The sequence below is a fragment of the Pleurodeles waltl genome, chromosome 5, assembly GCF_031143425.1.
Source record: "Pleurodeles waltl isolate 20211129_DDA chromosome 5, aPleWal1.hap1.20221129, whole genome shotgun sequence".
In the NCBI taxonomy this organism is placed as follows: domain Eukaryota; kingdom Metazoa; phylum Chordata; class Amphibia; order Caudata; family Salamandridae; genus Pleurodeles; species Pleurodeles waltl.
In genome coordinates this window covers 1,453,255,397-1,453,270,587 of record NC_090444.1, presented here as the reverse complement: position 1 = coordinate 1,453,270,587, position 15,191 = coordinate 1,453,255,397, and positions in this window count along the sequence as shown.

The window sequence follows — 15,191 nt, the reverse complement described above, 5'->3', positions numbered from 1 at the left end:
GGGACTGTGTCTGTTGATGTCAAATGTTTCACCACCCTACACACAGTGGCTAGCTTCTTCCCAGCCTTCATGACCAACATTTCCTTTAACTGCTCCGAAGATGCTAAAAAGACATATACAACATTTTTTTGTATCTGTGCAAATAAAAATGACTACAAGGTTCTTTAACAAATCATTTCCTAATTGTAATATTTCACCTTTACCAAGACTTTAAAACATATTTTACTTTATCATTACCCCATGCAGTAGGGAACATATTATGGGCCCATTTGTTCACAGTTTTGTAAATTACCATAATTTCTCTCACTTCATTTTTTATAATTTCTCTTAAACACTTAAGATTTCTAATGGAATTGTTTAACACCTCTGAATGGTACAGATTGGTTGTTCTGAATAGTGAACTCATGTCAGAACAATAAATACGTAGCAAGAGAACTTTGCACAATGTACATTGTCCATCTGCAAAAGTCACTTTCAATAACCCATTTGCTTCAATATTGATTTATCATCTGGACATAATAAAGGGCACAACAATGTTGTATTGTGAATGTATTACTCTGCCATCAATGTGTACATATTCCTGTCTGTCTGTTTCATAATTGCCTACCAGATTTATGTTTGTTGAAAGAGACTGGCTTACATGCACATTTGTGAAAGAATAAGGCTTCATGCCAATCTACAACTGTTAACATGAACTGACCTTAATTCTGAAAGGAAAACTTATTTTTATATTGTTTTTGGTAAAAAATATTGCCATTGTTCTCATGTTCTTAGTCACTTTGTATCACATGTTCACTATTGTTTGATCATTATTTCAACTCACCAATGTGAAGTTTGGAACAATCACTGTATCATGATCACATTGTATCCTGTGTTACCTGTAATAGGGCCAATATAACCTTCTCATAATTGTGATGCACCATCACTTCTGACACAATCATAAATTGTGGCCTGTTTGGTACAATTGTTCCTCATAACATAGAAAAAACAGGTACCTGTTTTTCTGAGGCAAGCATGCATCTGCTCAAAAATTTACTGTTTACATTTCCCAGGAGTCAATAGACAAAACACATCATCATAAACCTTGTGCAAACCTTACACCTTCCAGAGCTCTTCTCGTGCATTGGACGTGTGTCAACCTTTGTGCTGATGCCATAAATTGTTGCTGTAGCCAAAATAAAATTAACAAACAAAAATAACTCCAAAAATAACGCACCCACTTGATGCTGCTGTTGGGCTCTTAAATGCCCATCAAGGTTAGGAAAGGCCACTGCAAGTATGCAGGCCATTAGGGGGGTTGAGGTGCACTACCCATGTTGGGAGGACTGGTCGAGCTGGACCTCAGATGATTTTCAGGTCCAGCATCATAGGACCTCCTACTGCTCCGTTTTTAAACTCCCAGGGACTGCATCTTCTTGACAATGGCCTTCCATATGGCCTTTTTCAGATGGGAATTCACCTTTATGGATATGAAAAAAGAAAGCAAAACAAATGTATAAGGTTTTGTTAGTTTGTATTGTTGTAACACAATTTTGCCAAAATTATCACACACATTTTTAAAAACCTGCTACAGCATATGTTTACTTTTATTTTTGCTTTACACTACAAGACAGGTAGTGTACCCTTATCACTTTTCATGTCCTTACTTAACAAATCCAGGCCATCAACAGCATCTAGGCCAGGGGTCTGAGACATTGTCTGTAGTGAGAGCTATTTCTGATCACTGAAAACCATTGTTAACAGACACATCCATGCCCAGCTGCTTTTGCTTAATGTCCAATGTCCATAGAGCCAGATACTATGCTTTGAAACATATACTATGACTAAGGGCACTATGAAAGGGCTGCCATATCTGTCAGTGTGAGTGTGGTCTTTGGTGGTATATGAACATGTTTGTGTAGGAATGGGATATATTTGTCTGAGTGACTGAAAGTCTGTTTCTTATGTACATGCAACACAGGACCTACCTTTTGCCAAATGTAAATGTAACTGTATCTAAATAGCACTTACTACCCTGCTGAGGAATTGAAGTGCTTTTCAACCCAAAAGGATCAGTGGTGTATTAGTATAGGAAAATATGATTATAGTATTAGTATAGGGAGGTATGAGTTCATTTGAGTGGAGGACATGTGAGTCTGTTAGTTGGATTGAATGGAAAAATGGAGGGATAGAAGAGGAAAGAATCCGGAAGTGTTCATTGGGAAATCATAGAGGTAGGAAGAGGTTTCGGATGAGCAAAGGAGAGATGGAGGAGGAGAGAGTCTATAGAAAGGAAATAGGGAGATCATAATAGTAGTAAAATGAGATTTGGGAGGAGTCAATGGAGAGATACACGATGGGGAATTTGGTAGGGTTGTTTGGGAGATCATTGTACTAAGCAGAGGTTTGGGGTAGGAAGGAGTATTTTGGAAATTTTAGTAGCAGAATGTATTTGGGATTAGTCAGAGTGAAGAAAGAACCTTATATCAAAGCCAGTCTTGCAGAACCACCCATAGCCACTCTCTCCCCCATTTCATCCACTGACTAGTACTCTTTGCTTTGCACTAGTGCCTCCCTTACATCTTCCTTCCTGTGAAGCTTGTTTCCTACTTTCACTCACTATGGGCCTGATTACAACTTTGGAGGAGGTGTTAATCCGTCCCAAAAGTGACGGTAAAGTGACGGATATACCACCAGCCGTATTACGAGTTCCATAGGATATAATGGACTCATAATACGGCTGGTGGTATATCCGTCACTTTACCGTCACTTTTGGGATGGATTAACACCTCCTCCAAAGTTGTAATCAGGCCCTATGTGTTCCTCTTGTTGGTTACATTATCATACTTCACAATACCCTTGAGTCACCTTCCTACTATCTGATAGGTATCCATTGTCTAAGTTCCCTATAAGCTCCATAAAACGTGCCACTATCTTATTTGGGGTCAAAATCCCTCCATTACAATGCCCCATGCCTCTTCTTTTACCCACAATATCAGTCTGAGAGCCCTTCTCATGTGTTCTATATCACCTTTTGTGAGATCACTATATTATATTTTCAGTGTCTGTGTACCTGTAAGCATGTACATATTTACCCAAAAAAACAAATGCTAGAAGGCCACTACAGTAAGGGCCACACTCCAAATGCACAACACCACAGAAACCCACCTGCCACAGTCAGAGCCATCTCAAGCAACTACAACCCACGCTCCAAGGCATCCATATGTGGCATTATTACCTCTGTGACACAAAAAGACACTCATTATTTTGAAAATGATAGAAATTTAAAGTACATAAAATAATTCTGCAGACAAGTTCATAACATGAGTCAATTTTCTGTGTGTTACATTTCTCTCATTTTAACATATGGCTGTATTTTTGACTTACACTAATGACACAGTGTCTACCAGCCACCAGGAGTAAGGCCATTTTAGCCTGTGTTTCTTAAAAAAAAGTAAGTGAGAAAAATCTTTCTTTCAAAACATGTACCTGTTCCTCTGGTGAGCCATAAAGCTGACTGTACAGGGACGGGATCCCTGTAGTTAGCACATCCAACTCCTCGGCTGAGAAGTTAGGGCCCTGTCACCTGCTCTTTCTGGGCTGGCAGCCTGTCTCCCAGAGGTTGGAAACAGCAGCAAAAATTCAGAAGATGTTGATGGCTGCCGTGTTAGGAGGCAAATGAGCCTTTTCCAATACACTGCATACATCTACATAACGTGCACGATCATCAACGGAGACAAACATATCCATGGGCTTACATACGTAGCAGTCACACATGTCAGCCTATGTCTGTATTCCTCACAGAGTTTACACCTACTATACAGTCAACTTCCGCCGACAGCCATTGGATTGCAAATGTCGTGATGGTAAGGTTAGGCACCTGCCATTTTAAAGATGAAGCCGTGTATTCTTAAATGTCAAGTGCATCACCACCACTCAAAATTGCGGTTAGTTTGTTTCCATAAACAAAATGCAAATGTTAATGTTTAAAAAAATATATAAAACATAATGTGATGCGTGACTGTGGGTAAATGCAATACTGGCACATTTCTTTTAACCACCATTGACTGAATTTTAGACAACAAAAAATAATGTGTAAACAATACATTTTAAATGTTATATTTACAAAATATTTCATACATACATCAGTCATTTTAAAAATTGTTAAAGTAATTTCCAACATCACTTTGAGAATATTGTGTACAGATATGTCACAAAATCATATGGAATTTTACAGAGACACGAGATGTGTGTTGATTATCAAAGAAATGTTTACGCATTAAGGCCCATATTTATGGATGGTTAGTGTCATTTATTTTGGTGCTAAAATGATGCTAACCTAACTCCATATTTATACTTTGTTGCTAGACCCGTCTAGCGTAAAATATTGGAGTAAGCACCATGTTTAGGATGGGTGAAACAACCTTCTGTGAATGAGATGCAAGGTAGGTGTTCCCGTCCTAAACATGCTGCTAACCCTCTAGAACCATATTTAACTCCAGGTGCAAAAATGACGCTAACTAAGGAAGCAGACTCAAAAAATGATGCTAAGTCCGATTAAAGACAAAATTTAACACCTGGTCAGACCAGCTGTTAAAAAGAGACTTACACACCACCACTCATGGAAAACACACAGAAGGAGCTTTTGAATGAGGGAACAAGATGTGGTCCAGATGTACAGACTCAACCCAGAGTCCATTGTGTGCCTGCTGCATAATATCACACCACACATCATGGCAAGAGTGCAAACTCCTCAAAACATTCCACCCATGACAAAACTCCTCGCTGTCCTCCATATGATGGCGTCAGGATGATTCCAGATAATGGGCGCACAAGTGGCTGGTATTCTCCAGTCATCCTTCTCCATCTTTCTACCAAAGGTCCTGGACGCAATACTAAGCCTCACACCCCACCACATCTGCTTCCCAAACACACAGCATCTGCAGCAGGAGATCAATCAAGGTTTCTATCAAATTGCTGGGTTTCTGCATGTGCGGGGTGCAATGGACTGTACTGATGTCCAACTGGTGCCACCTGCAGCAGCAGAGCACCTATATAGGAACCGCAAGCACACACATTCTATCAATGTTTAGGCCATTGTGGGCCACTGTGGGCTCTTCAGCAACAGCCTGGTGAAAAATATCCCGTCAGCGTCTATGACGCATACATCTTTCGTTATTGCACCATTAACCAGCGGTTCCAGGATGGCCAATATGGCAATGTGCTACTCATAGGTAAGCCACCATACTAATCATTACCCACACCACACCAACCATCTAGGACAAACAAGACAAACACCACACTAAGTACACATGAGCAGGGCCACAGAGATGTACAGGCAACAATACATATGCAACATGCCACACTACACTTCATATATTGCATGTCACAAACACATAAACCCAAATGTTCATAAAACAGCCAGTCCCTGACAGGCACCCCACATGTGTACAGGTGGAGCCAAGTTCCCTTTGCATACAGAAGCTGCTGACAAACCACTACAAGCATCCACAGGTTGACAATTAAATACAGATCTCACATACACATAACACCAAACACAGAAGAGTACAGGCATGTCAATGGCATAGGCTATAGTCATTTTAAGGAAGTCCTACATAGGCACAGTCCCACTTAAGCCATAGTGTGCAAGCCTATGGCAGAACTTAAATCAAATGCCACCCAAGTGGTGCTATAACCAAATAAATATGGAAGCTACACATACCTGACATACCTGTAGTATGCACAGACACCTGTCTGCTGCACTGTGTTACACACATACACCTGCCATTAAAGACCAACGGGCTGAATCATGAGATGATGATGCCTACCACTGAATGGGCAGAAGATTCCGTAGGGAAAAAGCATCATGGGTGCTTGCCTTTCCCAATGGGGAACATCCTAGCCAGCCACAAAAGGGCACTGGAGACAAGAGATCAGTGGTGCAGGGGGCCACAGCTGGACCACAGCCCTCAACATCAGCTATACCAGTGACAACTCAGCCACCACCGCAGCCACCTGCCGCAACATTGCCCAGTCAATTTGAGCAGGACATGAGGAGGGACATTGGCTGATTGTGGCAAGATTCACCACGCTGGAGCAGGATGATGCAGAAGACCACAAGTTATTTAAGTATATCAAGAAAAAGTTGAAAAAAATGCAAGAAATGAACAATTAACTTGTGGTAGAACATCCCAGTTCATTCCCCTCCCTTTTGCAGCTTTGTTGTGTTTATTTGGGGTTTTAGATGTGTTAAGTTAGTGTAGAGTAGGCATAGGTTAGGTTACGTGTAGTGGGGGGTTGGGTTTTTTACAAATTTTTGTTGTTGTTGTGGGTTGGGTTTCGGGTTATGTTGGGGTATTTGTGTATTAAAAATATATATATATATCTTTTTTTAAATACCAAAAATATATATATATTTGTTTAGGCCATATGTTAGGTTAGAACATGTGTAGTTATAGTTTATGTTGTCCTCCTTGTATTTCACCTCTTAGGAGGAGGGGCAATGTTTAAAGTGTGATGTTACATGTGTAAGATAAGTTTAGAATAAGTTAGATAGGTGTAGTTAGTATAGGTTAGTTTACATTAGGGTAGGTATTAGGATTTAATTTGCTTGATGGTTTTGATGTTAAATAATGTTCATCTTAGCCTAAGTAGTTTTGTAATTGATTGGGTCTGGGGCTTGTCATGAGTGCACTGACCAAGTTGGGGGAATGGCCTAGTGTATGCTTATTGTCTTGATTTCCCAGGTTTCCCATATGCATCCCCAGGATTAAGGACATACTGTCTACTAGTGCATACATTTGCCATCCTGTGTTCCTGCCTTTCACAATGCGTATGTAATCTTTATCTTGGACAGGTGAACAAGGTAATTCACCTATAATTGGCGGGGTGCTGCTATTTCAATGTTGATAAGTGTGGTACATCTGACAACTCCCAATTTTGGAACTGCATTATGCAACACTGACAGGTGGCCATCAATGATTAGGTTAGCGTTTCTTGTTCCAAGGAAATCAGTTGTATTGGTACTCCCATTTGGATTAATTATAATTGATTTGTTATTGAGACATACATTCTGTATGCCTACTTCAAAGGATGGGTTCTAAAGCATTTAGTAAACCCAGTTAGTTGGTTGTTGCCCACAACACCATAATTCAGCTTCCTCTTGTTTGAATCCTAGTGTGTGGCTTAGTGTCTGACAGTCATGCACTCATGTACTGGTATTCTATAGACATTGGCATGGATTGACACAATACAAACCTTTAGTTGAGTAGATGGATCACAGTAAACGTAGACATGCTACATGTGTACAAGGTGCTTTATTTACAGGTGCAATAGTTATAATGATTTCTATACAATATCCGTTTCATAAATCATGAGTGAACATTTGCCACATGTAGCACAATCGGAGCCCAGTGTTGAGGGACATGTCATGAGACATGGTTGGGAGTAGTGTGCATTAGTGAGGAGTGCCTAACATTGCCATTTGGTATGGTAGAGGCAATGACAGCACATAGCAAACATTTCTATAGTGGTTAGGTGAAGAGGGCACATTTCATACTGTGACAACACTGTCATGATCTTAAGTCTAGAACCAATGAGACTGCAGGGGTGTCAAGGCATGATTATTGCATCTTGGGGGTGCCATCGTGTACAATGGGTGAGTGACCCTGTACTCCAGTGCTTGCATGCTTGTCTAGGTCCTTGTGTGATATTTGGTTTGGGGTCTGTGTTGGTATCTCTTGTGGACATGCTTTGGTGATGGGTGTCCATGCTTTGGTGTTGCATGCAGGGCTTGGTGTTGGGATGTGTGGGTTGTGATAGTGGGACATATGTGAGGTGTTGGAGTGATGGAGGTGAGGGTGAGGGTGGGGGTATGTGATGGCATGCAGGTATGGTGGGGGATATTATAGTTAAGAGTTGCCTTACCAGAGTCCATTCCTCCTGCTACTCCTGCGAGGCCCTCAGGATGCAGTATTGCCAAGACTTGCTCCTCCCATGTTGTTAGTTGTGGGGGAGGAAGTGGGGGTCCACCGCATGTCCTCTGTACAGCAATCTGGTGTCTTGAGACCACGGAATGCACCTTCCCCCATAGGTCGTTCCACCTCTTCCTGATGTCATCCCGTGTTCTGGGGTGCTCTCCCACTGCGTTGACCCTGTTGACGATTCTGCACCATAGCTCCATCTTCCTAGCAATGGAGGTGTGCTGCACCTGTGATCCGAATAGCTGTGGCTCTACCCGGACGATTTCCTCCACCATGACCCTGAGCTCCTCCTCAGAGAACTTGGGGTGTCGTTGAGGTGCCATGATGTGGTGTGGGTGATGTGTGAGGTGGTGTGTGTTGTGATGTGTGAGGGGATGTGTCTGTGTATGTTGTATGAGGCGCGTGGATGTTGTGTGAGTGATGATGTTGTGAGCCTGTGGATGCTAGTGTTGTTTCTGGTGGTGTCTCTCTCTGCCCTTCTATCGCAATTCTGTTCGTAAGGGTTTGTGGGTGATGTGGGTGTGTGTTTTATATTGGATTGGGTGTGTGGGAGTGGTGTGTGTATGTGTATCAGGTGTGTGTATTTCAAATTGTCCAATGTGGTTGTGTTTTGTAAATGTGTGTGTATTTTGAGTGCTGCGCTGTGTACCGCCAATGGAATACCACGGTTGAAAGAGCGCCGTGTGGATTCGTGTGTCGTGATAGTGTGGGCGTATTTTTATTGGCGTGACGGTGGAGGTTTTGTTATCGCCAGTTTATCACTCACCTTTGGTGTGGCGGACTTGTGGGCCTCATTGTAGCATTCCTCTGTCCTTGTCCTGGGATTCCTCACTGGGGTCAGTAGCCATGACAGGTTGGGGTAACCAGAGTCACCTGCAAATGGCGAGGGACAACTGTTAGATACACACTAACCTGTAGGGATATCCCCAGACAACCATTCCCACTGACTTGCTTCCAGGTGCTCACCTAAGAGCCACACACAGTGCCTCTGGAGTTGACCCATCACATAAAGGATTATGCTATTCCGCAGGATGTAAGAGTCATGCACTGAGCCAAGGAACATGGCATTCACATTGGAGATGTACTGGTCTGCCAAACATACCATCGAATGAGTACATTCATCGAATGATAACTCTTCCGGTTTCTGTACACCTGTTCACTCCTGTGGGGGGGACCAAAGCCACATGTGTCCCTTCAATGGCACCTATGATGTTGGGGATATGTCCCAGGGCATAGAAATCACCTTTCACTGTAGGCAAATCATCAACCTGAGGGAAAACGATGTAGCTCCGCATGTATTTCAGCAGGGCAGACAACACTCTTGACAACACGTTGGAAAACATAGGCTGGGACATCCCTGATGCAATGGCCACTGTTGTTTGAAATGACCCACTTGCAAGGAAATGGAGCACTGACAGCACCTGCACTTGAGGGGGGATTCCTGCGGGATGGCGGATAGCTGACATCAGGTCTGGCTCCAGCTGGGTACACAGTTCCTGGATTGTGGCACGGTCAAGCCTGTATGTGATTATCACGTGGCTTTCCTCCATTGTCTACAGGTCCACTAACGGTCGGTACACCGGAGGATGCCGCCATCTCCTCACATGTCCCAGCGGACGGTGCCTATTAAGGACAACAGCGAGCACAGAGTCAAACAACTCAGAGGTACGTACCCACAGCTTACACAGAACACCATTCATAATCTAAAAAGTGGCCTGTATGTGTGTTGAGTCTAGGCCTAGGTATGTGTGACACAGTTGAAAATGAAGCCATGTGGGCCCCTGAAATGGCAGCTGCCTGACCTCTAAAGTGGGACAATGGGATGTGAGGTAACTGCGCTGGCGTTATACACCGTTGCGGTAGGCGGTCGAAGACCGCGGCGCAATGCTGCATTGGTTAACATTGGACCCTATGGGTCCCAGGAGCCAATGACGATGTACGCCGGCGGTGACGGTACGCACCGCTGCGGACGTGACCGCCATTTTCTATCTGTTCAATCACTCGATACCTGATCTTCGACAGGAGAGGACATACACTGCAAGTGCTACTTTGACCTCGGTCTGGAAGAGACAATGGCTCGAGTGTCTGGGGAAAGGGCCCCTGCCTTCACATCGGAGGAGTTGGAGAAACTCGTGGATGGGGTCCTCCCCCAGTACACGCTACTCTACGGTCCTCCAGACAAACAGGTAAGTACACTGGGAGCATGCTGTATGGGCTATGTCTGTGTGGAGTGGGGTGGATGAAACATGGGGGGGGTAGATTTAGGCGTGCATGAAACGACAATGAGTGCATGTGCCACATGGCAAGGGCAGGGATGGGGGCCAATCACTTTGACGGTGCAGTTGGTAATAACTTTCTCTTCCCCCTGTACAAATCATGTAGGTCAGCGCCCACCAGAAAAAAGATATTTGGCGTGCCATTGCCAAGGACGTCCGGACCCTGGGGGTTTACCACAGACGGAGCACCCACTGCCGGAAAAGATGGGAGATTTGCCGCTGGAGCAAGAAGACGGCGGAGGCTCAGCTGGGGATGGCCTCCCAACGTGGGAGGGGTGCCCGTCGCACCATGACCCCCCTGATGTTCAGGATCCTGGCGGTGGCGTACCCGGAGTTGGATGGGTGCTTGAGGCCATCACAGCAGTCACAAGGGGGTGAGTACACTCGCATTCTGCTGACATTGCGAGCAGTGGAGGGGTCTGGGTGGGGGAGGTGGGCTGTTGGTTTCCCTAGGCTAGGGCGAGTTCCGTAGGCAAGGTCCCTCTGTAAGGCAGACCATGTGGCACCCCAGCCCACCTCTGTAGAGTGCCAAGTACACCTAGTCATGGACCTGTGTCATCTATGTGTGCAGATGTCGTCCATAGCCTTGTAGGCCATTTCCCAGGAATTGAACAGTGGAGCCAAAGAGCACGGCGTAGTGTAGGGGGCTTCTGCGTCTGTAGTGTCTGCAAACGGTAGCGGTAATGAAGCATGCACTCAACATGTCTTTCTTCTGTCGTCCCCCCCCCCTTTTTGTGGTCTCCCTGTTCTTGTGTGCATTAGCATCACCAGGCGGAGGAGCAGTGGCACCGGAGCACGAGGGAGCTGCATCTCACATGGCCATGGAGGGCCACTCTACGGACTCAGAGTTCACCAGTGGGACGGAGGGTGAGGGGAGCTCCACGGCGGGGACAGGAGCTGAGACCAGTGACACGGACTCGTCCTCTGATGGGAGCTCCCTTGTGGTGGTGGCAACATCTGTGCCCTCCCCATCTACAGGTACAGCCGCCACCCCCCCTTCCAGCAAAGCCCTCCCAGCAGCCCCTCAGCCTTCGCCCCGTGCCCGCTCACCCAGGAGGGTGGACATCACCTTCGCCCCAGGAACCTCAGGCCCTGCCCCAGTCACCCCTGCTGCCCTCAGTGAGGAGGCCATTGACCTCCTCAGGTCCCTCACTGTTGGGCAGTCTCCCATTTTGAATGCCATCCAGGGTGTAGAAAGGCAGTTGCAACAAACCAATGCATTTCCGAGGGCATTCATTCTGGTCAGGCGGCCCTTCAGCGAGCTTTTCAGACTCTGGCCTCAGCACTGATGGCAGCCATTGTCCCTGTGTCTAGCCTCCCCCTCCAATGTCCTCCACCCGACACAATCCCCTGTACCTCAGCCTATCCCAAGCACACCTACAGACCAGCATGCACACACGTCAACACACAAGGGAAGCTCAGGCAAACATAAGCACCACACATCCCACAGGCACTCACGCAAGCATCACACACATGCAGACACACCAACATCCACTGTCTCCACTGTGTCCCCCTCCTCCTCGTCTCCCTCCTCCCTCCCTGTCTCATCTACACTCACACCTGCATGCACTATCTCTACAGCCACTACGTCCCTCTCCAGTACACCCACCACCACACCCCGCTCACGTGCAGTCACCACCCCCACTACCATTCACACGTCCCCTGTGTCCTCTCCCAGTGTGTCTGTGACGCCCCCTCTGAAGATACACAAACGCAGGCACACACCCACCCAACAGCCATCCACCTCACGACAGCCTCCAGCGCATGCACCTTCACCCAAAGTCAGCAAACGAACACCTCCTACAACCACAACCTCTTTCTCCAGTCCCAAACCCCCTCCAGCTACCCATCCCAGTGTGTCAAAAAAACTTTTCCTGTCCAACATTGACCTCTTTCCCACACCTCCCCCACCCCGTCCGTCTCATAGGTCCCGAACTAGCACCTCAGCCACAACATCTCCGGGACCAGTGGTGCCTGTAGTCACCGGAAATCTGGAGTGCACCGGCCACCAGGGCAGCCAGTGTGGCACGGAGCCACAGCACAGACAGTCCCCCACCTATGAAGCATCAGAAGTTGGCCAGTGCCCGGCGGGAGAGGGGGAAGACTCCAGCCACCAAAGCCACTCCCAGGGGTCCCGGTGGGAGTGTGGAGTCAGCTGTGACACCTTCCAAGGTGGGGAAGGGCCACAAGAAACCCGGCAAGTCTGGGAAGGGCAGCACGGTGGAGAAGACCGTCATCATCCCCGCTGCCCAGGAGGCCACCGCCAGCATCATCATCCCCGCTGCCCAGGAGGCCACCGCCAGCATCATCCCCGCTATCCAGGAGGCCACCGCCAGCACCAGCCCAGCTGCCCAGGAGGCCAACGCCAGTACCAGCGCAGCTGCCCAGGAGGCCACCGCCAGCACAAGCCCAGCTGCCCAGGAGGCCACCGCCAGCACCAGCCCAGCTGCCCAAGAGGCCACCGCCAGCACAAGCCCAGCTGCCCAGGAGGCCACTGCCTGCACAAGCCCCGCTGGGCCATGAAGGACCACCAGCATAAGCCCCGCTGGGACATGAAGGACCGCCAGCAAAAGCCCCGCTGGGCCATGAAGGACCGCCAGCACAAGCCCCGCTGGGCCATGACAGACCGCCAGCATAAGCCCCGCTTGGACATGAAGGACCGCCAGCAAAAGCCCTGCTGGGCCATGAAGAACCACCAGCATAATCCCCACTGGGACATGAAGGACTGCCAGCATAAGCCCTGCTGGGGCATGAAGGACCGACAGCATAAGCCCCGTTGGGCCATGAAGGACCGCCAGCACAAGCCCCGCTGGGCCATGAAGGACAGCCAGCAGCTGAGTCCCTGCAATAGAGACCACCGCTTCAAGCACCGCTGAACAGGGCACCGCCGCTTCAAGCACCGCTGAACAGGGCACCGTCGAACAGGGCACCGCCGTCTCAAGCACCGCTGAATAGGGCACCGCCTTCTCAATCATCGCTGAACACGGCACTGCCCCCTCAAGCACCGCTGAACAGGGCGCCGCCCCCGCAAGTACCGCTGAACAAGGCACCGCCGCCTCAAGCACTGCTGAACAGGCCACCGCCGCCTCAAGCACCGCTTAACAGGGCACCGCCGCCTCAAGCACCGCTGAACAGGGCACCGCCGTCTTAAGCACCGCTGAACAGGGCACCGCCGTCTCAAGCACCGCTGAACAGGGCACCGCCGCCTCAACCACCGCTGAACAGTGCACCGCCGTCTCAAGCACCACTGAACAGGGCACTGCCGCCTCAAGCACCGCTGGCCCATGAGCGCCAAGGGCACTGACGCTACTGAGTCCTCTGGGCACCATGCCCCCTCCAGAACCAGTGGAGAGATCCATCCACTACCTCTGTCCTTAGCAGGATGAAGCACTCTGGGCACCATGCCCCCTCCAGAACCAATGGAGAGATCCATCCACTACCTCTGTCCTTAGCAGGATGAAGCACTCTGGGCACAAGGCCCCCTCCAGAACCAGTGGAGAGATCCATCCACTGCCTCTGTCCTTAGCAGGATGAAGCACTCTGGGCACAAGGCCCACTCCAGAACCAGTGGAGACTGTTATCCACTTGAGAGACTGTGGCTTTGCACTCCCCAGGATTGAACAGTGGGCAACCCACCCACTGTAGAGACTTGAGAGACTGTGGCTTTGCACTCCCCAGGATACAGCAGTGGGCAGACCACCCACTGTAGAGACTTGAGAGACTGTGGCTTTGCATTCCCCAGGATTGAACAGTGGGCAGACCACCCACTGTAGAGACTTGAGAGACTGTGGCTTTGCACTCCCCAGGATTGAACAGTGGGCAGACCACCCACTGTAGAGACTTGAGAGACTGTGGCTTTGCACTCCCCAGGATTGAACAGTGGGCAGACCACCCACTGTAGAGACTTGAGAGACTGTGGCTTTGCACTCCCCAGGATAAAGCAGTGGGCAACCCACCCACTGTAGAGACTTGAGAGACTGTGGCTTTGCACTCCCCAGAATGTAACAGTGGGCATGTGACCCCCTCGTGGATTTTGAGTCATGCACTCAGCGGCTGAGGTGCCCCCCTTTCCCTCCCCCTGAGGGGCCTGTTTAGTTGCTGTCTGATGCCCCTGCGGTGTTCTCTCCGTCATGGTCGGGGTTCTTGTGTGGGCCTCGCCCATACCGTGTGGGCCCAGTGTTCCACAGACTTAATTGGAGCACTACCTGGACTACTATGCTTGATATATATTTTGTAAATGGTGTATATATATATTTTTGCCTACTTGGTTTTAATATATTACAATGGTTACCCTCATTTTCTATTGTCTTTGCATTCTTCCGGGGGGTTGGGGGGGGTAACTGTGATGTATTAATATGCATTAGTGTGTGTGTTGTAGTGGGTGAGGGTGGGGGTGGGGGTGTTGCGTGTGTATGTCCCTGTTTTTTCCCTCCCCTCTCCCCTGTGTCGTAGGTACAGTACTCACCTTGGTCTTCGCCGCCGGCGTTCGTGCTCCTGGTAGAGGAGCAGGAAGACAATCGCAGGTAGAATTTGGAGTTCCGGGTCCATGGTGTCCTCGTTTCTCGTGGGGTGTGTAGAGGTGTGCGTTTTCCATTCGCAATTCCTGTTTCTGCTGTGTTTTTATCCGCTGTGAATCCGCCCCGGAAAAGGTGGCGGATTGGCCTGTCATAATAGTGTGGGCGGTACATTGTCTCCCGCCTGTCTGTTGGCAGTGACCGCCGCGCTGTTTGTTTGTACCGCCGTGGCGGTCGGAGTGTTAAAGTGGCTGTCTTTGTTGGCGGTTTCCCGCCACGGTCGGAATTGCAAAGTTTTTACCGCCGGCCTCTTGGCGGTCTTACCGCTGCTTTAACACCGTCCACCAGGGTTGTAATGACCCCCTTAGTCTCCTTTTTGGGAGATTTTCTTCAATAGGACGAACCTGCAAATCAGGCCAGGTCGCGGTTGAGGCAAGCCG